Raw genomic sequence first — 26,617 nt, 5'->3', positions numbered from 1 at the left:
TTGATGTTCCCTTCTCTGTCTGAGCTGCTTACCCCCCAGCATGTGAGGCGGGCTTCCAAGCCCTGGAGCATACCTCCTGATACTTATCTCAATTATTCTTTGGTGTTCGTCTCCCATTCTGTTACTTTACATTCCCCAAATGAGTGCAGTCTTTCTATGTCTGTCCCTTTATTTCTGGCTCATTTCACTTAGTGTGACACTTTCCACGTAGAACCACTTGATCACTTGACTTCCCGTTAATTGTTAATTTGCTCGAGCAGCCGCCAGTAATGTCTCCATTCATTCCTGTCACGTTCTAGTGTAGCCCAATGGCGTCTGTTTGTTCTAGGAACATGAAGAGCCTCAAACCAATCCTTCAGAGTCTTGATGAAGAAGTCTGACTATCTTGTAGGTGGAAGGCCAAGCAGTTTTTTGATGTCCCATGGAATCCAGTTGGTAATGGCTCTAGTCCAGTGGTCATCTCCAAATCTCATTACCAGTCCAGCCCATCTGATTTGCAATGCCTTGGCAAATGAGTCAGTGCTCCTGATTCTTGATCATCGACGGAGGTCAGAACTCTGCATTCTTTCTCTCATTTGAGTGAAGCGGGTTACTACAAGCATAGCTCTTTTGATTCCTCCTTGGGAGATCCAAATAGCGTTCTCATCCTGTTTTCATAGGGCCCAGGTCTCTGCGGTGTATGTTAATGCAGGAAGAACAGTGGAATTGAAAAGATGTGCCCAGAGCCAGAGGTTCTTTGTCGTCTTAGTTATTTCTTCGATGCTCTTGAAGGCGTTCCAAGCTGCTCTCTTTCCCCTGCGCAACTCAAGTACCTCCAATACCCAGCATCTGCCACACTCCAAGATGCTTTCCATACACATCATAAGACACTTAATACCCATCATCCAGGTTTGCTGCACCATATTTGATAAGGTCCAAATATGGTTTGAACCATAGGAACACCTACAAGAGTGATTAGAGGCCACCCTATCCCTCTTGGAGAGCCTGGCAAGCTATCCGTGGTGTCTTCAATATGCCAAAACCAGTAAATACAATGGGTCTCATGTAGAACCACTTGTATGTAAATTCATGACTTCATCTTTTCTAATAGCTGCATAGAATTCCATTGTGTAGATGTACCAAAGTTTCTTTAACTAGTCATCTGTTCTTGGGCACTCTAGTTTTTTTCAAATTTTTGCTATTGTGAATAGTGCAGTGATGAACATAAAAGTGCAGATATCATTTCGACTGTACTTTTTATCCTCTCTGTGATATATTCCCAGGAGTGGTAGTGATGCGTCAAATGGGAGGTAGGTCAATTTTTAATTTTTTGAGAACCGTCGATACTGTTTTCCAAAAGGACTGAACCAGTTGGCATTCCCACCAGAAGTGCTGGAGCAGTAGCACAGTGGGTAGAACGTTTGCCTTGCATGTGGTCAACCCAAGTTCGATTCCTCTATCCCTCTCACAGAGCCTGATAAGCTACTGAGAATATCCTGCCCACATGGCAGAGCCTGGAAAACTTCCATGGCGTATTCAATATGCCAAAAACAGTAACAACAAGTCCTGCATGTTCCTGGAGTGAGAAAACCCCATTGGGATACACTAGTATGCGACAGGGACAAATGGAGATGATACTGGTTCCCAATCAATCAAATCGATGAACAACGGGACAACGGTGCTACAGTGCTACATCTAAAATCTTAAATATGTAAACATGTAAATCATAGTAAGTTGAATTTTTTTCTGATAATTCTGCACTCAGTTCACAATCTTTATTGTAGAATGATTCTTGCATTCGGGAAGAGTTTTTTTTTTACAGGTTCTATTTTTTTTAATTTTTAAAATTTATTCACTGTGAGATACACTGTTGCATAATTGTTCATGATTGGATTTCAGACATGCTATATTCAAACACCTGCCCCTTCCTTCACCAGTGTACACTTTCCACCACCAATGTCCCCAAGCCACTCTCCTGGCAGTACCCTCTACACACACACACACACAGACACAGACACACATACACCACCTGTCTTATCTCTATGACAGGGACTTTTCTTCTCCCCTCCTCCCTCTCTCTCTCTTTCTCTCTCAGCATTATGGTTTGCAATATAGGTACTGAAAGGTTATCATGTGTAACCCTTTACCAAATTTCAGCACTCAGTTCTTGTCCAGAGTGATCATTTCCAACTGTCATTGTCACAGTGGTCCTAGCTTTATCCTAACTGCCCTCCCTGTCACCACTTGTGGCAAACTTCCAATTGTGAACCATTTCTCCTGGGCCCTGTTTCTACTGTCCTTGGATATTTGTCTTATACTATGATTTTTCATATCTCCAAAATGACTGCAATCATTCTATGTCTGTCCCTCTCATTCTGACTCATTTTACTCATCATGATGCTCTCAATTTCCATTCCTTTATAGGCACATTTTGTGACTTTATTTTATTGCGGTGGCTGCGTTGTATTCCACTGTATAGATGTACCAGGTATACTTATCCAGTAGCCTGTTGTCAGGCACTCTGGTTCTTTACAGCTTCTAGAAATTGGGCTAGTGCTGTAATGGAAATAGACAGACGATATTTCTTCTTTTTGGACTCCTATGGTGTATTCCCAGAAGTGGTATTGATGGGTCAAATGGGAACAATTTTCAAGTTTTTTAGAAATCTTCATACTGTTTTCCATAAAGGCTGGACCAGATGGCATTTCCACTAACAATGAATGAAAGTCCCCTTCTACCTGCATCTGGGCCAGCAACGGTGTTCTTGTTCTTTTGCATGCATGCTAATCTCTATAGTGTAAGGTGATATCTAATTGTTGTTTTTATTTGCATCTCCCCTACTATTCATGATGCAGAGAATTTTTTCAAGTACCTTTTGGTCATTTGTAATTTCTTCTTTGAGATAGTTTATATTCGTTTATTCTATCCATGTTATGATGAGATTGTATGTCTTTTTCTTGTAATATTCTACCAGTGCCATATATCTATGCCTATATATATATATATATATACATACATTGCTATTGGTCCCTATCATATGGATATTGGGTATATAGTATTTCCCATTCCATAGGTACCTTTGTATCTTGCTCGCTATTTCTTTTGAGGTACAGAAGCTTTTTATTTTTATGTAGTCCCATTTGTTTACCTCTGCTTCCAGTTGTTTGGTCAGTGGTGTTTCATCTTTGAAGACACATTTAGCTTCAGTGCTATAGAGAGTTTTGCCTACATTTTCCTCCAAGTACCTTACGGTTCAGTTCTGACATTGGGATCATTTATATATCTATATCAGAATTTTGTACCTGACATTAGAAAGAGGTCTCAATTTGCTTTTTATTTTTATTGCATGTAGCTGTACAGTTATCCCAGGATCACTTGTTGAAGAGGGTTTCCTTGCTCCCCATTCATATTTTCTGCTCCTTTATCAAAAATCAAATGATCATATATATATATGAAGGTTTGTATCAGGATATTCAACTGTATTCCATTGATCCTTGGGTCTGTCTGTACTCCAACGTGGTGCTCTTTAAATTATTACCACTTTGTAGTACAGTTTGAACTTCAGCAATATGATGTCTCCCATATTCTTTATCTCAAGGATTGTTGTAGCTATTCATGAGGGGTTATTGTTCCACATGAATTTCAGGAGTATTTGATCTATTTCTTTGCATAACGTATCCTTATTGGGATTATATTCAATCTGTACAAAGCTTTGGGGAGGATTACTATTTTGACAATGTTAACTCTCCCAATCCAAATGTGTCTCCATTTCCTTGTGTCCTCTTATTCCTTGAGGTAGTGTTTTGTAGTTGTAGTTTTTTTTGTTTTCTGTAGGTCTTTCTTGGAGATCTACGCCCCAGGTCCCGCACGCCTGGGTTCCTCGACCAGTTCCTTCATGCGTGAGGCTCGTCCCAACGTGTAGAGAGTGGTTTTAAGCATGGCAGTGGCTGGAACCGGAGGTCTTCAGCTGGCAGGGCTCTGCTCAGGGTGGGGAGGTAAACTCAATCCACCCTCCTCCAAGAGGCCCCAGTGAGGACAGCCAGGCGTGGAGGCAGGAGACTTCACTGTTCTCTTCCGGTAGCAGGGTTTTATAGTCTCTGGGTTTTGACCGTTGATGGGATTACATGGCGCTGGGGGCAGTTGGTGGGTGTAATGCCGAGGAAACCAGGTGTGCGAGACCTGGGGCATAGATCTCCAAGCCTGCTCGGATTGGGACTGGGGCCTCCTCCATCTTCCAATACATAGGTGTTACACCCACCAACTGCCCCCCCCCCCGCCCTTCATAATATGGCCTATGAAGGAATTTAAACAAAAATTTTTCCATATTTCTTGTCTACCAAATTAAGCTCCATTATTCATTAGTATTAACTCATTTTGTCTTTCCCTTTCTGTAATTAGCTTTAAATAAAAAATATTTTATTTAGTTAAGGGTGTTTTTTAAAGTTTTTTTCTGAAGGCTTTTTGAGTCCTGAATGCTTTTAGTTTAAGAGTCCATAGGCCAAATGGCATACTTTGAGGTCACATATTATGATCCTTCTCAGTAAGAAACTGCTTTAGATAAATAATTTTTTTCTTTTAAAATAAAGTGAGCAATTTTCTTCAACACAATTAAAAATAACTGTTCCCATTTAAGATATGTTTATTATATTTGTTGTTGACGTTTTGATCCAGCTCTCTTAGAATGCATGGTAAAATACATCATAATTATAATGTGGGAATAGGTACTGGCATTGAAAAGAAATGCAAAATGTGTATAAATTATGTTATTGTAATTGTCAGAGTAGTTGAGACAAAAGGAAAGAAGTAATGACAGTTTTAGGTATCACACTGACTCTTTAAAATTGATTTCTTCATATTAGCTATATATAGATTTCTTGTTTAATTTTCCTTATGCCCCTTGAGCAATCACCAGATGATTTATAAGAAATTAATATCATAAAATGAACTATGTAAGGCATAACTAAGGCAGTGTGACAATTGAGAAATAATTTAGATATGGGGAAATAATTGCTTGACTCAAATTTAAAGATTTCTTTCTCATTCCCCTTATTCCTCTTCTTTTGTCCACATTTTCACACTGCTCTTTTTCATATGGAAAAACATATTGCTTGGTAGATGCTCTTTTCGGGAAATGTTTTTAAAAATGAAAAGCTTGACATGGGAAAAATGAATTATTTGACAATATTGACAAGGATTATATGTTAACTTGAAATATGTTGCTACAAAAGTCTTCATTCCAATTGCTAATATTTTAGCATAGTGCTTTTGAATTGGATTGTGTAAATTAGTCACTTGAGGATCTTATTGAAATGTAGATTCTTATTCTCTATGTCAAGAATATCTGACATTCTGTATTTCTAACAGATTCTCAGAGGATTCTTATGTATCGGTCCACAGACCACAGTTTTTAGCAGTTTAGGGTTTAAATAAATATGGGCTTACTAAGTGGAAGGATCTAAGGAAAATGATAATGACAAAGTTATAATACTTATTATATCTGGTCTTGTATAGTTTATAAATAAAGTGAGATGTGTGTCTGTGTCTGTGTGTCTGTGTGTCTATGCATCTATGCATCAGAGTAGATAGATCTATAGATTAGATAGTAAATATGGAAAGTCCATGGCTTAGTTTATAAGATAATATGGAAAATTTAGACAGATAAAAGTTTTGTATATTGAAGCACAATCTTAGAATATTTCAGTCCTTTTTTTTAATCTTTGACTTCCCTATTTCAGGGAGCAGTCATTTTTTTTATTGCCTCAATTCCTTTACTTCAATCTCATAAGTAGAATTATAATTCTGCTTTGGAGTTATTTTCGCAATTATAATAATTATTATACAATTTAATTTTTGATAGTATACATATAGAGAAAATTCTAGACTTTTTCTCTTAAACAATTTTCAAGTTACATTATATTTGTATTTGGAATACTTACAGTGTCAGAATGATTTGGACCACATAAAAAGTGTCTGGAAAATTCCAAAGTGTTCAATTTTTTAAAAGAACATGAAAATATATGTTACTTTTGAGGGTTTAGCTGATCTAACTTGTCAAACCATTTGGTCCTGGGCTTTCATTTTAGGGTAGCTTTTGATTGTTGTTTGAGTTTATTTTCTTGTTATAGGTCAGTCAGGCTATCCATTTACTCCTGATTCAGTCTTCAGAGGTCATATGATTTTATGAATTTGTCCAATTGGTTAAGGTTCCCCAACATAGTGGCATAGTAGTCTCTAATGATCTTTTGGGTTTCTATGGCATCTGTTAAAACATCTCCTCCTTCATTTCTGAAACTATTAGGCCTTGCTGTCTCTTTTATTTTTTCTAAAGCTAAAGTTTTGTTTTGTCAATCTTACTTATTCTTTTAAAAAAGAGCTCTTGATATTAGTCTTTACTACATATTTGTTATATATCCATGGCCAGGGAAAACAAGGTGTAGGAGGACTGGTGAATGGTTGGAATTAACCACAAGTGTGTGTGGGGCAGAAGGTAGGTAAGATAGAGAAGAGACCAAAATGACAATAATAACTGGGAATAATCATGCTGGACAAAATCTGAGTGTTAAAAGTATGTAAAGGGATATTCTTGATAACCATTCGGTATCGATATTGCAAACTACAATCCCAAAGTGAGAGAGACACAGCGAGACACAGAGAAACACAGAGAGATACAGAGACAAGAAAAGCACCTGCTGTAGAGGCATGCAGGGGAGTGGGGTTAGGGAGTGGGGAGTGATGGAAGGGAACCTGGGGACACAAAAAAGAAAATATAGTTGGAAATAAACCTAACCAAAAAGGATATGCACCCTGCAAATTACAAGATAGCACAGCGGGTAGGGCGTTCGCCTTACAAGCGGCCAACATGGCCGAACCGAGTTCGATTCCTCCGCCCCTCTCAGAGAGCCCGGCAAGCTACCGAGAGTATTCGATATGCCAGACACAGTAACAACAAAGTCTCCAATGGAGACGTTACTGGGCCCGCTCGAGCAAATCGACGATCAACGGGAGGGCCTTTGCCTTTTACCTTTTAAGAAATGAAACTGAAGATAATAATAAAAAAAATTGTCCATATTACTAGGGGGAAAAAAAGCTTTTGATTGGGACGGGAGAGATATTATGGGGATAATGGTGTTTGCCTTGCATGTGGCTGACCCGTATTTTTTGTCCCTGGCATCCCATATGGAGGTCCACAAACCCCAAAAGGAGTAATTCCTCAGTGTACAGCCACAAGTAATCCCTGAGCATTGCTAGGTGTTGTTCTCTTCCAAAGAAAAAAAAAAAGAAGAGAAAGAAAGAAAACAAAAAAAATTAAAAACCCAGCTTTTGATTTCATTAATCATTTAGATTTCTTTTTTAATTAATTTTTATCACGATCACGATCACGACCACCCTGTTGTTCGTCGATTGCCTCGAGCAGGTGCCAGTAACGTCTTCTTCGTCCTAGCCCTGAGATTTTTTTTTTTTAAAGAGCCATATTCAAGGCTTTTTCAGGGTTAGGAGAATGAGACCCATCATTGTTACTGGTATTTGGCATATTGGGTATACTACGGGGAGTTTGCCAGACTCTGCCGTGTGGGCATGTTACATTTGGTAGCCTGCCAGTTTGACCGAATTAGGAATGAGATGATAAGATGTCGCGCTTCCGGGAGCTGAGTGTGATGATCTCTGGATCCTGGCCGTTGTTGGAGTTACACGGCAGTTGGTGGGTGTAACTGTCTAGTTACTGGCAGGTCCAGTCCCAAACTGTACAGGCTTGGAGATCTCAGCCCCGGGTCCCACACACCTGGGTTCCTCTGTCAGTTCTTTTATGCGTGAGGCTCATCCAAGTGTGTAGAGAGTGCTCTCAGCATGGCCTTGGCTGGGCCTCGGTGGTCTTCAGCTGTTGGGCCCTGGTGGAGACAGTCAGGTATAGGGTAGGAGACTCTGTCTTGTTCTCTCCCAGGAGCTGAGTGTGATGATCTCTGGATCCTGGCCGTTGTTGGAGTTACACGGCAGTTGGTGGGTGTAACTGTCTAGTTACTGGCAGGTCCAGTCCCAAACTGTACAGGCTTGGAGATCTCAGCCCCGGGTCCCACACACCTGGGTTCCTCTGTCAGTTCTTTTATGCGTGAGGCTCATCCAAGTGTGTGGAGAGTGCTCTCAGCATGGCCTTTGGCTGGGCCTCGGTGGTCTTCAGCTGTTGGGCCCTGGTGGAGACAGTCAGGCATAGGGTAGGAGACTCTTTCTTGTTCTCTTTATAAAATTAATATACTATTAATTTTTATAACATCAATTATTTAATTTCTTCCTGATGGTTTTATTTTGCATTTTTTAATATTTCCTAATGACGTGATGATTTATATTTATTGAAGATTTTTCTTGTTTCCAGATGTAAGTTTGTATTCCTATGAACAAAACTAGGTATATTTTTCTGGTTCCTAATGATTTCATAGATACTATCTTCACTCTATTTCCAGGGATATTTTTAAAATTTCCTCATAAATTCTATAGTTATCCAGTAGCAATTTGTTTAATCTCACTCTGTTTCTCTCTGACTCTGTCTATATTTCTCTCTGTCTCTGTCTCTGTGTCTCTGTGTCTCTGTCTCTCTGTCTCTGTCTCTCTCTGTCTCTCTGTCTCTGTCTCTCTGTCTTTCTGTCTCTCTGTCTCTGTCTTTCTGTCTCTCTCTCTCGGTTTGAGGACCCTATGCAGTGCTAGGTATAGAACATGAGTCAGTTCCTTGAAAGGCAAACGCCTTCCTCAGGATACAATCTCTCCAGGCTTATGCAACGTTCTTTTAATTACTGACTTCTAATCTTATTCCACTATAATTTGAAAACATACTTGATTTTATTTTAAACTTTATTATATCATTGTCATTTATTTGATGTTCCAACATATGATCTGCTTTAAGGATGTTTCATGCACACGAAAGCATAATGTATCTTGGATTCTTTGGGGTGGATAGACCAGTGAATATCTATTAATCCCAGCTCACTCAACTACTAATGTAAGGCTATCTGCTTCCTTACTGATTTTTCTGAATGGTTTATTAGTTTATTGTTTGAAGTGCTATGTAAAAAGTCTAGTTACATTTATTTTGCTGCTCTCAGTTTCTTTCCACGGGTCTGTTAATAGTCGTTTTATATATGTTGATACTCAATCACTTGGTGCATATATTCAATGAGTATTGAATCTTCTTGAGTGTATTTCTGTCTTAATCATTTTGTAATGAGTGTTCCTATTTCACGATACCTTAAAATAATTTGAAGGCAATTTTGTTTAGTATAAATAAACTATCCCTTCCATTTTAGACTAAAATGTACATGTATTATTTCCCAGTCATTTTATTTATTTATTTATTTAATTGTCAGGGTTTTTTTTTTTCAATTTTTATTAGTGAAACAACATGAGGTACAGTTGTAGACTTACAAATTTTGTGCTTAGGTTTCAGTTATACAATGATTGAGTACCCATCCCTCCACCAGTGCCCATTCTCCACCACTAATGATTCCAGTATCCCTCCCATCCCCCCATCCCCCTATCCCACACCACCTCTGTAACCCTTTTATTCTCTCTCTCCTTTTGAGTACTATGGTTTGCAAAAGAGGCATTGAGTGGCAATCATGTTTGGTCTATAATCTACTGTCAGCATGCTTCTCCCATCCTGGGAGGATCCTCCCAACACCCTTTACTTAGAGCTCCCTTCTCTACATGAGCTGCCTTTTCCCCTAGCATATGTGGCTGGCCTCCAAGCCATGGAGTGAACCTACTGGTACTTATCTCGACTATTCTTGGGTGTTACTCTCCTATTTTGCTACTTTATATTCCCAGATGAATGCAATCTTTCTATGTCTGTCCCTCTCTTTCTGACTGATTTCACTTAGCATGATGCATTCCATGTAGAACCACTTGTATGTAAATTTTATGACTTCATCTTTTCTAACAGCTGCATAGTACTCCATCATGTAGCCTTCCTATATACAAATAATGAGACAGAGGAAAGTGAAAAGAAAAATACAATCCCGTTCACAATTTTTCCCCAGAAAATCAAATACCTCAGAATCAGCCTAAATAAAGAGGTAAAGGACCTCTACAATGAAAACTACAAAACGCTATTCCATGAAATAAAGAGGACACGAGGAAATGTAAAAATATCCCCTACCTGAGGTTCATCTCACGATGGGAGATGCGTGATGAGAGTCGACTATAGAACGAACATGATTACTAATCAATGTCTCTTTTGCAAACCACAACACTCAAAAGGAGAGAGATAACAAAAGGAAATGCCCTGCCACAGATGTAGGAGGGGGATGGGGGGGATGAGGGGTGGGAGGGATACTGGGATCAGTGGTGGTGGAAAATGGACACTAGTGGAGGGATTGGTATTCGATCATTGTATAACTAAAACCAAGCACAAAAATTTGTAAGTCTACAACTGTACCTCATGGTGTTTCACTAACAAAAATTTTTAAGGAAAAAAAAATGGGCTGGACCGATAGTACAGTGGGTAGGGTGTTTGTCTTGCACGCAGTCGACCCGGGTCCTATTCCCAGCATTTCATATGGTTCCCTGAGCACTGCCAGGAGTAATTCCTGAGTGCAGTGCCAGGAGTAGCCCCTGTGCATCTCTGGGTGTGACACAAAAAGCAAGCAAGCAAACAAACAAACAAATAATACTTATAGATTCCAGCAGTGAATGTATGCTTTATGCATGCGTATGTATGGATAAACAGATAAACACGTACATAGTTTCAGCATAAGGGTGTTCAAGTGTACTGTAAGATAATGCTTTAAGGGGCCAGAGAGAGTACAGTGGTAAGGCACCTGCCTTGCCACAGTAGACCTGGGTTCGATTCCTGCCACCCCATATGATCCCCTGAGGCTGCCAGGAGTGACCCCTGAGCATAAAGCCAGGAGTAAAGTCTGAGTACTGCCACAGGGTGTGGCCCCCAAACCAAAACAAGACACTGCTCTGAAACCCAAGCACAAAAACTTGTAAGTCTACAACTGTACCTCATGATGTTTCACTAATAAAAAATTTAAAAATAAATAAATTTAAAAAATTTTAAAAAATAAGAAAATATTTTAGATTCCATTAAAAATGTTTCAAAAGTCAAAAAACATTCCCTGCTCATGGATAGAAAGAATTAACATTGTCAAAATGGCAATACTCCCCCAAAGCATTATTACAGATTCAATGTGATCCATATAAGGATGCCCATGAAATTCTTCAAAGAAATATATCAAGCACTCCTGAAATTCTTATGGAGCAACAAACACCCAAGAATAGCTAAAGCAATTCTTGGGTAAAAGACGTGGAGGGCATTACCCTCCCCAACCTCAAAGTCTACTACAAAGATGTAATAATTAAAACAGCATGGTATGGAACAAAGGCAGGGCCCCCAACCAATGGAACAGGGTGGAATATCCGTACACACAACCCCAAATGTATGAACATCTAATCTTTGATGTGGGAGAAAGAAATGTGAAGTAGAACAAGGAAAGCCTCATCAACAAGTGGTACTGGCATAACTGGACAACCACATGCAAAGAATTTGGCGCAGACCTCGATCTAATACCATGCACAAAAGTCAGATCAAAATGGACTAAAGATCTCAACACCAGGCCAAAATCCATAAGGTATATTGAAGACAAGGTCAGCAAAACCCTCCAGGATATTGAGGCTAACGGTATCTTCAAAGACGACACTCCACTGTCCAACCAAGTAGAAACAGAGAAAAACAAATGGTAGTATCTTAAATTAAGAAGCTTCTTCACCTCAAAAGATAAAGTGACCAGAATACAAAGACAATCTACAGAATGGGAAAGGATGTTCACCCAATACCTGTTCGAAAGGGGGTTGATATCAAAGATATAAAAAGTACTGGTTGAACTCCACAAGAAGAAAACATCCAACCCCATCAAAAAATGGGGTGACAAAATGAACAGAAAATTTCTCGAAGAAGAAATCTGAATTGCTAAAAGGCACATGAGAAAATGCTCTTAATCACTAAACATCACTGAGATACAGATCAAAACAACATTGAGATATCATCTCACACCATAGAGACTGGCCCAAATCAAAAAGAACAAAAGCAACTGGTGTTGGCACGGATGTAGTGAGAAAGGGACTCCCCTTCACTGCTGGTGGGAATGCCAACTGGTTCAGCCCTTTTGGAAAACAGTATGGACGATTCTCAAAAACTTAGAAATTGAGCTTCCATTTGACCCAGTAAAACCACTCCTGGGAATATATCCCAAAGAGGCAAAAAAATATAGTCCAAATGACATCTGCACTTCTATGTTCATTGCTGCACTGTTCACAATAGCCAAAATCTGGAAAAAACCCGAGTACTCGAGAACAGATGACTGGTTAAAGTCATTTATTTTAAACCTCTGTTTTTCTTTGAAACCACATTTGGTGGTGCTCAGGACATACTTCTGACTCCGTGATTGGAGGTTTCTCTTTGTCATGCTTAAGTACCCATATGGTGCAAGGGCTTGAGCCCAGATTTCTTATATTGAAACCATGTGTTAAGCCCATTTAGCTATCTTTTTAGTCCATTGAGTCTATTTTTATCATTGGAATTTAATTTCATCAACTGTCAACAAGAGAAGGCTGGAGATTTTTCCTGACCCATTAGACCACTCTGTCATTTATACTGGCCAAGAATATATTGCCTTTTTAAGTAGATTCTGGATTTTATTTCACTGTTTTCTTTTATTTTCTCCTTTGTACTTTAATATCTGCCTTTGAACAATTATCAGATTTCATTTGTATTTTTCTTCTTGTATTTTTCTAAAGTATTTTTGTTTTGAAATTATCATAATGCTTATTCCAATAGTTATAAGCACTCTTTTTGTTTGTTTTTAAATTTTCTCTTTATCTTTAGTTTTGTCACTTTAATTATAATGTCTCTATAACTGCTGCTGTTTTGGCTTTTTTCTGGTACTCTTGTACCTTCTTGTCTCTGAGAATCTGTCCTCTTTCTCATTTGGGGAACAATCTTGGCTATTCCTTTTCATGTAATAATTTCACCCATTTCTCTTTCAATCCCTTCTGGAACCACCATGGTGCAAATGTTATTATTGATGCTATCCCATAGATCTCTTTTCTGGGCCCAGTAATGTCTCCATTGTGAGACTTGTTATTGTGTTTAGCACATCAAATACGACAAGAGTAGCTTTCCAGGCTGTGCCGTGACGGTGAGATACTCTCGATAGTTTGCGAGGCTCTCTGAGAAGGGCAGAGGTATCGAACTCGGGTTTGCCTAGTTGGCCGCATGCAAGGCAAACACCCTACTGCTGTGCTATCGCTCCAGCTCATTATGGTCCTCATTCCCCTGACCCTGAAAGAGCCTCCAATATGCCATCGGGCTACACTAGCACATGACAGGAATGAATGGAGATGTTACTGGCACCTGCTCGACCAAATTGATGAACAACAGGATGACAGCGACAGTGACAGTGACATAATTATATAATTATATAATTTTGGGGCCATACCTCAAAGTGTTCAAGTTTTGTCCTGACTCTGCACTCAGAAAATCACACTTGGTGGTGCTCAGGGAGACCATACAGGATACCAGGGATTGAATCCAGGATGGGAGTGTACAAGGCAAATGTCCCACATTCTGTAATAACACTCCAGTCCTCACCTTTAAAAAAAGTTTTAAAAATCATTGTTGTAGTTTAGTTATCGTGTTTACAATAATGCCAATGTTTATGTTATTGCTACGCACTGAATTCACTGCTACAATGATGCTCACTACCTATTCCTAACATTGCATCTAGTTTGCCTATTAACGCCCCCTCCACCACAACACTTAAGAATGTCAGTTTTGTAATTAAAGGTTGAGAATTTGCCGTAGCTTGATATTTTCTATTTCCTTGTTTTATTGCATCTATTGCAGATGAGTGAGATCATTTGCTATTTTTCCTTCACTATATCATTTATTTAGCATGATAGTCTTTATTTAAATACAGGTTGAAGAAAATGAACAGATTTATTCTGTCTGTTATAGCTGCACAATATTTAATTGTGTTTGTATTCTAAAACTTCTTGATCCATTTGTAGTTTTGTATCTGTGCTGTTTTCATATATCAGCTACTGTACAAAGTATTACAGTGAAGATAGGAGTGCATATATTGTTTCTAGTTTTTTTTACTATTGATATAAATGCCAAAGAGCAGAATTGCTGAATCGTATGGTAGTCTTTAAATTTTAAGAAGTCTTTATACTTATTTCCATAATGGCTGAACCAGATATCATTCCCACAAACAGTAAATGTTTGTTTCTTTTTCACACATCTCCTGCAGTTTGTTTCCTATGTTTTCAATACATGACATTCTTACAGGTGTGAGATGATATCTTATTGTCATTTTGATTTGCAATTCCTTGATAATGTTTGACACTAAAAATTTTTCCATAACCTTACTCTGATTACCCTATAGGCCCTGCAACTTTCTGTTTACTTCTTCTCATCTCTTCTTATTTTTTAATTTTAGTTTTTGCTTTTGGGCCACACCTGGAGTACTCACGTGTTTCTAATACTTCTATGCTCAATGGTCGCTGTTGGTGGGACCCAGAGGACATAAGTGCGGCCTAGGACCCAACACAAATTGGCTAAATTTCAAGGCAAATAATACTCCGCTTGCTATACAATCTCTCTGGCCCCATTTTTCTCTTCAGTTTTGTGATGCGGTTATTGGTTTTCCTATTTCTGAGTGCTTTGTGTACCTTGGATATGCATTTATCTGATATATGGTATATGAAAAATTTCTCCTTTTATAGTAATATTTTATTTTATGTCAGGTTTCTTTTTCCATGTAAAAACTTGTTCTTTTTTTTTTTTGCTTTTTTGGGTCACACCCGGCAATGCACAGGGGTTATTCCTGGCTCTGCACTCAGGAATTACTCCTGGCGGTGCTCAGGGGACCATATGGGATGCTGGGAATCGAACTCAGGTCGGCCGCGTGCAAGGCAAATGCCCTACCCGCTGTGCTATTGCTCCAACCCTAAAAACTTCTTTTGATGTACTCTCATTTTTTTTTTCCTTTTTTTTTTTGGTTCTTTTTTTTTTTATTAGTGAAAAACCATGAGGTACAGTTATAGGCTTACAAATTTTGTGCTTGGGATTCAGTTATACAATGATCAAGTCCCCATACCTCCACCAGTGCCCGTCATCCATCCCCATGGGTCCCAGCATCCCCCCCACCCTCATCCCCCCCCCGTCCCATCCTGCCTCTGTGGCAGGGTATTCCCCCTTGTTCTCTCTCTCTTCTTTTGGGTACTGTGTTTTGCAAGAGAGGCTTTGAGTGGCAATCGATGTACTCTCATTTTTAATTTGTGATTTAGATTCTCTCTTTGCCAATGAAGTAAAATGATTAGAAATACTCCTAAGACACATATCCTGGAGAGTTTTGCCTATGTATTTTATAGAATCTTATATAATATAGTATCTTATATAATATAAAGGCTCTTAATTAATTTAGAAATAATATTTGGGCAGTGTAAGATATTGAACTATTTTCTTTTTTTTCTATAGCCATCCAGTTTTCCCAAAACAATTTGTTGAAAGGCTTTCCATGCTCTACTCATGTACCCAGATTCTTTCCTGTAGATCTACTGCTCATAGATCTGAGGCTTTATTCCTGTGTTCTCAATTATATGCCACTTGTCTCATAGTCTATCTTGATTCTATTTCCATGCACTTTTATCTCATAACTTTATAGTGTAAAGTCATGAAATAAAATTTCTCCTCTATTCTTTATTCTCATAGTAGATTTTGGTTATTCATGGAGTTTTATGATCTCATACAAATTTTAGTGGAGTTTGTTTTAGGGTTTAAAAAATATAATTAGGATTTTGATGGGAAATGATTCAAATCTGTGCAGAGCTTTGGGTAGAATGTTTATGTTGACAACATTAACACTTCAAGTCCATTAACAATGGGGTATTTGAAACTTTTTTCATGTCCTTATCTACTTGTTTGAATACTGACTACATAATTTTTAAGGTGTAAGTCTTTCACATCCTTTGTTAAATAGAAACCAAGGCATTGTGTAATTTTGGACACTAGAGTAAATTGTTTGTCTTTTATTTTTCTCTTCTAGTTAATCCCTTGCTTGTAGAAACTCAACAGATCTTTTTGTATTTATTTTTATAAGCTGTTACTTTGTTATATTTGTTTATAGTGTCTAAGAGTGTTTTAGTGGAGTCATTAGTTTATCTCTCTATTTGATCATGTCATCTGAAAATTGTTAGATTATCTTCCTTTTTTCCAATTTGGATTTCTTAGATTTGTTTTTCTTGCATAGTTACCACAGGAGAGACTTCCAAAACTGTATTCCATAATACTAATGAAAGTAGATATGCTTATCTTGTTCCTTGTAAAAAACTATGCACGCAGAAGGTTGTGTGTTCCAGGGCTCTCCAGATGGCTCTATCTTATCACCCGGAGTTCGGTGCCCTAGAGCCGTTGTGTGTGGCCTGGATCGGGACAGCTGTTGGCCAAGGGCAAACGAAGGAAGAGACGAGGGCCAGGCCGGTTGATCTTTGTAGCAGTTTATTACAAGGAAATTTATCTCATAGAAGAAATGTATGTTATGGAGGGCCTAGGTTCTCTCAAGCACATGTTCTCCTTGCTAGTAGTCTCTCTGTGGTCCATCTTGCAGCCCTGCTTTCTCTTTCTCCTGCTCCCTTCTAATCTGGGCTGACACTCCACCCAGTCAGGTAGCCAAATCAATGTAAGAAAGCCCTTCGTGAGGGCCCACCTAAAGGTATTCTAAAGCCCTTCCTGACTGCTCCAGGCAAAATATCTCCTTAAGGTGTTTTTCTCTTTTCCTCAGTCCAATAAACTATCAACTATCAACTATTCCTGAGGCTATGCAGGAAGGAGAGAACAGTGTTATCCTACAGTTCCTGATGTCAGAGGAAAGGCTGTAAATGTTTCAACATTGAGTAATATTGGGCTCTAAGTTTGTTGTAAATGACTATCATTATCTTGAGGTACATGCATTCCTTTCATCCCCATTTTGTTCAGGGTTTATACCATGAATGGATATTAAAACATGACAAATCTTTTCTGCCTTAATTGACATGATGACGATTTTTAGTGTTCTTTTTGTTACCAGGGTGTATGGTATATTATGTTAATTGATTTGCACAGCGGTAGGGCATTTGCCTTGCACGAAGCCAGCCTGGCTGAGCCAGGTTCGATTCTTCCACCCCTCTCGTAAAGCCTGGCAAGCTACCAAGAGTATTCAATATGCCAAACACAGTAACAAGAAGTCTCACAATGGAGACGTTACTGGGCCAGCTTGAGCAAATCGATGAACAATCGGAGGACAGTGTTTGGACAGTTTTTGACAGAACTTCTGTGCATATCTGAATTGAATACTACTTGATCATAGTATATGATATTGTAGGATTTGGTTCACTTAAAGTTTTTTATGAGGATCTTTTCACCAATGTTTATCAAACAGTGTCCTACAGTTTTCTTTTTCTTTTTAAATAATATCGGTCTGCTTTTGGAATTAGGAAAAGTTTAGCTTTGTAGAAGATGTTAGAAAGAATCTTAACTTCTTTGACTTAAGCTATCTTTGAGTTTTTCTTGGGGAGAAAAAATAAAACATTTCAGACATCAAGGAATACTGTATGTAATAGTGCCTCAGCTTCCATTCATGGTTTATCAGAATTACTAAAATTATAGAAAAGGTAGAATATAGTTGGATAAATTCATTCTTTTTTCATATGCAACCGACTCCAGTACAAACACAGGCATCAAATATAGTCCCCAGAGTACTTCAGGATTTATTCCTGGCACAGAGATGAGGATAAGAACTGAGCACTGCTGTGTGTGGCCATGCACCTCCCCCACCAATAAAAAGAGAAAAGGGACCAAAGAGAGAGAGAGTATAGCATACAGGGCTTTTGCCTTGTATGTGCATGATCTGAGTTCAATACCCAGCACCATATATGATTCCCCATAGGCCCTCCAGTAATAATCCCTGAGTGTAGAGTCAGGTGCAATCCTGATCACTGCTGAGATATAAGCTCAAATAAATAACAGATACTTCAGAAATATAAAATGTTGTAAGAAATAACCATGAGCAATTATATGTTATTAAACTGGATGACCTAAAAGGAATGGATGGATTCTTAAAATCATATAACTTCTCAGGGACAGAGAGATAATACAGAAGGTCAGGTTCTCATCTTCCTTGTCTCAGACCCATTATGAATTCTGAGCTCCACAACTAGTCCCTTGAGCACCATCTGTGAGCAGAACCAGGAGTAATTCCTGAACATTGCCAGGTGTGACTCAAGCCATACACCAAAATAAAAAAAAGTGAAAAAAAAACACATAGCTCCCCAAGACTGAAGGAGTAGGAAGTAGAAAACCTAAAGAGAACAATCATAAGTAAACTGAATAGTAATTTGAAATGTTCCCAAGAACTAACGCACAGGTTCAGAGCTTCGAGATTTCTTGAAAAGTGGCACAGAAAATTTATCAACTAAATATAGACTTAACGCTTAAATACTGATGTACATGATTACCCCATATCATCTAAGCCCATCACTCTTCACGGTGTACCTGTGTCACTCATATCTGACTTTATTTCCCTCCCATGCATCCCTACATTCTTTATGGGTTGACAGTTGGCTCAGGGACTATTCATGCCTTTCTTAACACCACCTACATGCTCCAGATGCTCAAATTTATATATATTCCTTCCCTCCCCAAATCAAGTGGACATTGAAGAAATTAGATGACTTTAAGTCATCCCCAATCTTCAATTAAAAAGGGATGGCAATCAGGGAAGAGAACCACGAGCTGAAGAAATAGTACATTGGATGAGACATTTGCCTCACAAGCAGCAAACCTGTGTTTGATTACCATCACATAACATACTGAGCCCAACTTGGGTGATGATCCCTAAGAGCAGAGGCAAATGTGAACCCTAAGCAGAGTTAAGTATGATCTCTCCACACACACACACTCATACACACACACACACACCTAGGGAAGGGGGAAAAATGAATTAACAGAAGCCCCACTGTAAAGTATAAAATACATTAGTACATTATAGAGTATTAGTTCTGGAATACAAAGAGCTTGAAGAGGTCAAATCTAACAGTTGATTTAAAAAATCTTTTTATTTCATTTTATTTATTTAAATTAATTTTTATAGAATAACTCCAACATAGACACTTACAAAGCTGTACATGATTAGGTTTCAGTCATACAGTGTTCCAACACCCATCCATGACCAGTGTACATTTCCGACCACAAGTGCCAACAGTTTTTCCCTCCCACAACCCCAACCTCCAAAGCCACTCTTCTTCCTCCTCTTCCTCCTCTTCCTCCTCCTCATTCTTCTTCTCCTTCTTCTTCTTCTCCTTCTTCTCCTCCTCCTCTTCCGTCTCCTTCCTCTTCTTCCTCTACCCCTTCTCTTCTTCCTCTTCCTCCTTCTTCTTATTCTTTCTTCCTTGTTCTTCTACCTCTTCTTCATCTTTCTCTTCTTCCTGTTCCTCTTCCTCCTCTTCTTCCTTCTCTTCTTCTTCCTCTTCTTCTTATCTTTCTTTTCCTTCTTTTCCTTCTCCTTCATCTTCTTCTTCTCCTTCTCCTTTCCTCCTTCTTCTCCTTCTTCTCCTCCTTTCCTCCTTCTTTCTCTTTCTTTTCTCTTTCTCACTCTCATTCTGTCTCCTTTTGGGCATTACAGACATTGAGTGTTATTGTGTATATAACTTTATCTACTTTTAACACTCAGCTCTTGCTCAGCGTGATCATTTCCAACTATTATTTTTGTACTGGTCCCTTCTCTATCTTACCTACCCTACAACACACACACTTGTGGTAGATTCTAACCATTGACCAGTCCTCCTAGCTCCTGTTTAACCTGGCCTTGGATATTAGTCTTTTACTATATTAATATATTTATATACCACAAAACATCTCCATTGTGAGACTTGTTACTGTTTTTCATATATTGAATACCCCACAGGCAGTTTGCCAGGTTGTGCCGAGTGGGCGGAATACTCTCGGTAGCTTGCCGGGCTCTGCGAGAGGGATGGAGAAATTGAACCCCGGTCAGCCACGTGCAAGACAAATGCCCTACCCACTGTGCTACTTTGCTGGTGCCCACTCAAGCAAATCGATGAACAACGAGAGGACAGTGTTATACCACAAAATGAATGCAGTCATACTATACCTGTCCTTTCCTTCTGACTCATTTTACTCTTTTCAGGAAACAACATCTTTGGGACTCCCTTAAAAACCAATAATATTTCCTGCAAAAGATCTGACTTTGAATACCTGCCTAATAGATGATACTAATTGAAAGATGATGTTTACTAGGGAAACACCAATATAAAGCAAAGTTTTCACGCAGGCACACAATTACTTAAAAAGATCCCCTACTAATCCTTTATTTCCTTTTTAAAAATTTTATGTCATGGGAGCTATAACCAGAAAAAAATGAAAGAGAGTTATAAGAATATACTTGCATTGATATAAAAGTCAAAGATGATCTGGAGAGAAGGGAGAAAATGATTTTCAGGATTTAATTGGAATGATGTGTAGCTTAATCGCTGAAAGTGACCAACTGTGGAAAACACTAAAAATGTCATTAAATGGGATGGGAAGACATTTATCAACAGGGCATGACTGAAGGCAGTGAATTGAAAAGAAATAATAAAAGTAATCATTATTCACCATTCACAGAGTTCAGAGAATTCAATAAAACAGTTCCGTGTATTATGCCAGATAATTACTTAATTATTATTGAGTAAAATGTTTAATGCATTAAGAATTTTATGCTTTATAAATATAAAGTGAATTCTTATCCCACTTAATTCTATTTCTTGAATTGTACTTTATTTGATATATTGCAACCCCTTGTGTACCTTTTGTTTGCATTTAAATTGCAATTATTTAGTGTAAAAAAAACATTCTTTCTCATACACTGCTTTCTTCTCAGAGGAGATAAATCTTTTACCTAAAGAGATTTTCTGCATAAATTGTATTCCAAATTAATGTAAGACACAACACTATTTTTCTTCTATAGTCTATTATTCTATTATATAGCTAACAAAAGTAAGAGTTCATCATGTTCATATTTAACAGCTGATATAATATATTTATAAATATGTATTTTATGTTTTATTTTAAAATATTTACTTATTTTTAAATTTTATGGTATAGAGCTTATTTTTTGCTTTCTAAGGTGTAAAGAATACTGTTGTATATTGTAAAATGGTAGCTTTCTTTTGTTCAAAGGCATTAAAAGTATAGTTTGTCAATTTAGAGAAAAGAACAAAATAATGTGGTATACATTACAGAAAAAGAATTACAAAAAAGGAATTTTTTGTATTGCAGAAAAGAAACTTTTAGAACACTTAAACACTTTCTGTTTCTCTTCATATGTTTCAACTGTTTCTCTATTCAGCACTTATATTTGATATTTACACTTTCATTTATATGTCTCTATCTATACACATATGTATGGTAATGTATCATTTCTTGATAACGTCATAAAATTAACAATTAATATTATTATATATACAATTCAGTTAGTCTTCTTTATATTTTAGCTGATTGTAAATTTGTAACATAAATTAAATTATTTTAAATCTGTTTTCCTAATTTCTTTGTCAGCTGCTTTATACAATTATTTGAAACTTCATGAATAATATATGCTCAGACATCTTCATATATGAGATTGTTTTCCATTTGTTATAAAGCATGAAATATAAACTAAATATATAATTTAGGCTTAAACATTCTAATAGCTCTAATTAGAAAATTATAAATATTTGTTAACAGTTAGTTTTCATGCCTATGAATTACATTAAAATATATCTACATGTATAATTAATATATGTTATATATGACTGCGAGTTAAAGTGTTTTATCAATTTAGAGCAGTGTGTTTTCAACATTTTCACAAGTGTAAACCAGAGGTTATAAAAGAGGTTGACATTTGACAGAGTATTTGTCATTATATATGGATATATTAATGTCCATTTCATTTCTTTATTTTGGGAGGATTGGACCACCACTAGTGGTGTTGAGGGATTATTCCTGACTCAACTCAGGAGTCACTCCTGGAAGTGATACGGGATGCCTGGGATCAAACCTATGTCAGGAGGTTACAAGACAATTGCCTTATCTGATGTACTATCTCTCAAGCTCCCTGGATGTCCATTTTAAAACACATCTTCTTGCTTTTTGTTTTCAAATTTATTTATCATTGGTTTGATATACTATGAACTCCCAAAGGTTTAATTTTGTTCCTTTATATGTGTAAAATACTGCAAAGAACCACTAAAATTCCAATGCTATTTCACTATCAAAAAGATCTGTTTAGTTAGTTTTCTTATCTCCCTTAGCTTTCCTTCAGCGACCACCATAGTTTTCACCAATTCTAGATGTTTTGTTGCTATTTTTCAAATTTTCTTATTTGGCTATTCATATTTACATCTGAGGGAAACCATCTGGTAATTGCCTTTTTACTTCCTTAGCTATTTCACATAGCATAGTGGCCTCAAGTTCCATCTGTTTCTTTCCAAACGGTGTAATTTAATCTTCTTAAATGGAGAGTAGTATTCCACTGAGTATATGTAACACGGATTCTTTATCTAGTCATACGATGATAGACATTTTCAGTGATTTAGTGTTTTGGCTCTTTGGACCAATGGTGCTATGAGAATGCAGTATCTGTTTTTCAGTAGCTGTTTTTATAACCTTTGGATAAACGCCTAGGAGTGGTATTGTGGAAACATATGGTAAACCCATTTTAATTTTTTTAAGTTATATCCTTACCACTTTGCACAGACACTGTACCAATTTAAATTCCCACCAATAGTGTACTATTTTCCTTTTACTCCACACTCTTGCCAACTCTTGTTGCCAAGCATTTTATTATATGCAATTCTTAACAGTGTGAAATGCAAGCTCATTGTGTAAACCTCTATTTTTGTGTTTATAAGAACTAATTCTAAATAGCTAGACATTATTTCTGGGCATTTTCCAAGATATGTTTATTGCTTATTTGAATTTACAGGAGTGGTAAATATATAAGCATCTGGATGCTATTCCTTTGATGAGATGTCTTTAGCTACAGTAAAATTAATATTGTATATCCCAAAAGACATGGATGAATAAAGTATTTCTTTATTATTAAGCATATCAAAACTAACGATGCAGGAGTTGGAGCTATAGTAAAGCAGGTAGAACACTTGCCTTGCACACAGCTGACCCAGGTTCAATCATGGCAGCACACATCATCCACCAAGCCAAACCTGGAGTAATTCCTGAGTGTAGAGCTAGGAGTAAGGTCCTGAGCACTGCTGGGTGTGGTCCACAAAGAAAGAAAAACATTAAATATAGGTTTAATTTGTTTGTTTTTCCAGTAAAGAAGGATATTTAGTTTAAATCTGTTAATTTATGAATTTTACCATGAGATATTATACAGACTCAGTGATATTTTAATTATAATATTCATTTCTGGAGGCAATCCAGTGTGATTTTCCCCCTTTATTTGTTTGGATGGAAAAAGAGCAGTCTTTCAAAAAGTATAAAAGAGGAAGAATTTCACAATAAAAAACTTTGATTCGGTGCATTATAATATTTTTAGACACTATTTATGAAAACAAAAAGAGTACACTAATTTTCATGCAACTTTATTATCACTTGATCACTTGACTTCCCGTTAATCATCGTTTTGCTCGAGAGGGCGCCAGTAACCTTTCCATTCATCCCTGTCACATCCTAGTGTAGCCGAATGGCATCTGTTCATTCTAGGAACACGAAGAGTCTCACACCAATCTTTCAGGGTCTTGACGAAGAAGTCTGACCATCTCGTAGGTGGGTGGCCACGTGTTCTTTTGAAGTCCCATGGAATCCAGTTGGTAATGGCTCTAGTACAGTTGTCATCTCCAAATCTCATTATGTGTCCAGCCCATCTGATGTGCAATGCCTTGGCAAACGAGACAGTGTCCCTGAGTCTTGACCATCGACAGATGTCGAAACTCTGGTTTCTTTCTCTCATTTGAGTGAAACGTGATACTCCAAGCATAACTCTTTTGATTCCTCTTTGGGAGACCCGAATAGCGTTCTCATCATGTTTGCGTAGGGTCCAGGTCTCTGAGGCATATCATAATGCAGGAAGAACAGTGGAATTGAAGAGATGTGCCTGGAGCCGGAAGTTCTTTGTCCTCTTAGCTATTTCTTCGATGCTCTTGAAGGTGTTTCAAGCTGCTCTCTTCCTCCTGTGCAACTCAGGTGCCAGGTCATACGTCATGTTGACTTCTCGACCAAGGTACACATAACTGTTACATTAGGAGATGGTCATGCCTTTGAGAGTGAATGGAGCATCAGGAACGAGGATGTTTCTCATAAGCATTGTCTTTGTTAGAGTCAGCTGTAGTCTGACCTTTCCACACTCATGGTCGAAGTCTGCCAGCATTTGTGCTGCTTGGCTAATGTTTGGTGTTATTAGAACGATGTCCACAGGACAGATATGTCATTCCCAATGTTCTCCCTTCAGAAATCCGACACGCCATTTTGTCGGTAAATAAACGAACAGCACCTGGCCCAGACAAGGTCAGACCTGAACACCTGAAGAACATTCTGTCAATACTCATCAATACGCTGGCTCAGCTCTTCACACGCTATCTGTCTGAATGCAAGTTTCCGTCCCAATGGAAAACCAGCAGGACCATTCTACTGTACAAGAAGGGAGACATTCACGACATTGGCAATTATCACCCAATCTGCCTATTATCTGCCTATTGTCTGTCATCTACAAGGTGTTCATCCGAGTCATCCTGAATAGGATTGGAAGAATACTAGATGGAGGACAACCATGCGAGCAAGCCGGTTTCCAAAAAGGATTCAGCACAATTGACCATATCCACATGATAACCAAGCTCATTGAGGTATCTTCGGAGTTCAAGATACCGCTCTGTCTAACATTCATTGATTTAAAGAAGGCCTTTGATTCTGTGGAGACTGAAGTGGTCATTGAAACCCTAGCCAATCAGATCATTCAAATTCAATGCATCAGGATCCTCTGTGAGCTGTATTATGGATTCACTACCAGGATCTCACCATTCTACAAAGAAGTGATCATTGATGTCAAGAGAAGGGTTTGGCAGGGTGATACTATTTCACCGAAACTCTTCATTGCCACCCTCGAGAACGTCATGCGACGACTGGAATGGCAAGGAATGGGAGTGAAGATAGATGGTCAGCAACTACATCACCTCTGCTTTGCTAATGACAACTTTATTATAAGCAATTATAATATTCTTATGTTTAATAGAAAAAATGATGTAAAATAAAATGTCAAGCATACGCCCAAATCATCAGTTTTTCTCCTTAGGATAAAGCTTTATGGATTAATTCATTGGGTCAAAATGAATAGAGACTTAAAACTTTGCCAGAAACAGTATTTTTGTTATACAACATTCTCTACTTGAAGTTCTGACTTTTTTTTTATCTTTGTCATTCTGATAGGCTAAAAAGGTTTTTTTTTTTTTTGCGTGTGTCTAGTTACAGCTATTGTCACATAATTTGTATCTTTGATGTAAAATAAGTTTATCAGGTAAATAATGGGCGAGAGAAGAGAGAAGGAGAAATGTGTTCAAGAGGGAACATAGTCTTCTCCAAAACAGATACAGCATGCTATACATCTCAGAAAGAATGAGGGCCATTTTCCCGGTATGGGGTAGTACTCTTTAAAGTAACTAGTGTATCTCAAAGACAGTCATGAGGGTAAAAGCCCCATAAAGTATTCGAAAGGAAATGCATGGCTCATATTTGTTCATGATGATATTTATTCTTTCATAAATTACCAGTATTGTTGATTATTGTTTTTTTGTTTTGTTTTTAATTTTATTGAATCACCGTGAGATAGTTATAAGCTTTCATGTTTAAGATATAATCACACAATGATCAAACAACAATCCCTCCACCAGTGAACACTCCCCACCACAAATATCCCCAATATGCCCCCCCCTTTCCTACCATACCCCTGCCTCCATGGCAGCCATGATTCCCCATAATCTCTCTCTACTTTTGGGCATTATGGTTTGCAATACAGACCCTGAGAGGTCGTCATGTGTGGTCCTTTATCTACTTTCTGCACTCATCTCCCATCCTGAAAGATTCCTCCAGCCATCTTTTTCTTAGTGATCCCTTCTATATTCTAGTTGCCTTCTCCTCTTTGCTCATGAGGCAGGCTTCCAGCTATGGAGCAATCTATCTGTCCTGTGTGTCTACTATCCTTAGGTGTCAGCCTCATGTTATGTTGTTTTATACTCCACAAATGAGTGCAGTCCTTCTATGTCTGTCCCTCTCTTTCTGACTCATTTCACTTAGCATGATACTCTCCATGTCTACTCATTTATAAGCAAAGTTCATGACTTCATCTCTCCTGACAGCTGCATAGTATTCCATTGTGTAGATGTACCAAAGTTTCTTGAACCAGTCATCTGTTCTAGGGCACTTGGGTTGTTTCCAGATTTGGGCTATTGTGAACAGTGATGTAATGAATATATGGGTACAGATGTCATTTCTACTGTGCTTTTTTTGCATCCTAGGGATACTGGAATTGTCTGGTCATATATAAGCTCAATTTCTAGATTTTGA

This window comes from Sorex fumeus, unplaced genomic scaffold (assembly GCF_029834395.1).
Source record: "Sorex fumeus unplaced genomic scaffold, SorFum_2.1 ptg000058l, whole genome shotgun sequence".
Lineage (NCBI taxonomy): Eukaryota > Metazoa > Chordata > Mammalia > Eulipotyphla > Soricidae > Sorex > Sorex fumeus.
The sequence above is the reverse complement of the archived record's forward strand: the minus strand, read 5'-3'. Positions refer to the sequence as shown.